Source organism: Capsicum annuum, chromosome 2 (genome assembly GCF_002878395.1).
Source record: "Capsicum annuum cultivar UCD-10X-F1 chromosome 2, UCD10Xv1.1, whole genome shotgun sequence".
In the NCBI taxonomy this organism is placed as follows: domain Eukaryota; kingdom Viridiplantae; phylum Streptophyta; class Magnoliopsida; order Solanales; family Solanaceae; genus Capsicum; species Capsicum annuum.
This window is the reverse complement of record NC_061112.1, coordinates 14634265-14636420: the sequence shown is the minus strand read 5'-3', so window position 1 is coordinate 14636420 and position 2156 is coordinate 14634265. Positions and strand designations below refer to the sequence as shown.

The 2156-nt window shown below is 31.0% G+C and overlaps 1 long non-coding RNA gene across 1 annotated transcript; it reads right to left on the bottom strand.

The window, feature by feature from the left end:
- Positions 1-418: 418 nt before the first annotated feature.
- LOC107853314 lies at positions 419-1430 on the bottom strand. The gene is made up of 2 exons (XR_001669728.2): positions 1359-1430; positions 419-727 (listed from the first exon to the last, which is right to left on the bottom strand). It is a non-coding gene; the product is annotated as an uncharacterized LOC107853314 (long non-coding RNA).
- Positions 1431-2156: the final 726 nt, after the last annotated feature.

The window sequence follows — 2156 nt, the reverse complement described above, 5'->3', positions numbered from 1 at the left end:
AATTATGAAAATAATAAATTTATTATTTTTTTTGGATTATGATGACGTGGTGTTGACGTGGCAACGTGTGTAAAATACCACACAAAGTGGTGTAATGCCTGAAAGGGTGTAAAAAGTATCACTTTTTTATAGTTAAGGTGTGTAATAGGTCACTTATATAGTTTAGGTGTGGATTCAACTTTTTGACTATAGTTTGGGGTGGAAACGATATATTTTTCCTTATTTTTTTGTATTATGCTAACGTGGCAGTGAGTGTAAAACACCACAACACTTGCAAGTGGTGTAATGTCAGACAGGGTGTAAAAAGTATCATTCTTTTATAGTTAAGGTGTGTAATAGGTCACTTATATAGTTTAGGTATGGATTCAAATTTTCACCTATAGTTTGGGGTGGAAACGATGTCTTTTCCCTTTAAATATGATTCAATAACTTGACAACTTAAATGATGCAAATGCATCCTTAGGTAAAACATAGTAGTAATAATTATTCTGCCATTTATGGGACTTGTACATCATAAAGTACATGTCTTTAATTTAATTATGAGCATGTTTGTCATAAGCAGCGGCAAGTCCAGGATGAGAACGGCCAAAACTGGGACAAACTGAACAAACATTGTGGAAACAATGATATGTCGTATCATCTGCACATAGCCTTTTGCAATCCTTATCTACCTCGCATGGATAGCAGCAAACTCCAACATCACCTTGAACCTTCCGCCCAAAAGTACCTGTCAATTTCATCATGTTCATTAGTTGCACTAATAATAAACCTGACGAATTAATCACCAACAATAACGATGGTCGATGTATTCCACCAAAAATATGTTACATTGTAGTGATGGATTTTAGGATTATGAAATTCATTGCTAAATTTGGAAATCATCCCGGAAGATTTCATTTTTTCCCTTCCTTTGTTCTTTTATTCATGAGTTTATTTATTTATTTTTAAAAAAAATAGGAAAAGAGGAAATATTGGTTCAAATTGCCAACAAAATCATTAGTTTTGCCTGTGATACGTTTAAAAAGAATTACCACAAAATAAGAAAACATGTGATCAAAGTTGATGTATATATATAACAAATAAATTAAGAAAAGTAATTTAAGCACCAAGAAGCACAACAGTAAATATAAGAAAATGCCTTGTTATTAAAAGTATTCAAAATGATGAGAATAATAGTACATATACATCTCATATACTAAGAACTCGATGGCAACAAGTGCTTCACTTCATTAATTAGCTCCATTAATTTTTCTTTGTATCTGATATTTTCTTTATGTTTTAAGTCATTGTGATACTTATTTTTGAAGTGAAAAATTTGGGGATATGGAAAAAGAGAATACTTAGAGAGGAAGACATACAGATCAACACGAGAAGGAGAAGAAAAGAGAACAATTTTGAAGCCATAATATTCGAATAGCTAGTAATTGAAATTAAATATGTTAGTCTATTTTCTTAATGTGGTACTTATTCTCTTTTATAACAGTTTCCCACAAGCTTATTAAAATAAAATTTAAGAAGTTCCCTCGGGGGATAGATTTGCTATTATTACTTATAGAGAATATAATAAATTATTTTATCCATTAACACCTGCAAAAATAAATACGTGCTATGTTTCACACCTATATTCCGTAAAAGCATCTTTATATTTACTCCAACTGTTTCAAATTATATGACATCATATGATTTGACAAAAAGTTTAAGAAAGAAAAGAATGCTTAGAATTTATGAACTAAAATACGCTTTGGTCATTTGTATTGCTGTAATATACCACAATTACTATTACGATTCAAAAATAGGTCGTGATGACACTTATCAGGGCTCACCCTTGATAAGCAACTCAATCACTCAAACTAATAAAGAAAAGAAAAAATTACAATACATACACACCAATGCCAGATTTCAAGAACGAAGTCAGGCCCTAAAATAAAATTAATAGGGGAACCCAAAAGAAAATCTCATAAATCCCCAAAATTGGGTGTCATAGTGTAAGAACATCTAATACAATATCAATAAAATCAAAAATATGTATATTTGTTTCTGATAATTAAAATAAAGATAAAAAAGGATTGGTGAGGTCCGATTCAGCCCAGAACACTAGAGTGGATCAGTACCTCAAATTCTTATAGTTTATACACGAACTCAGCTACCACGGAAAG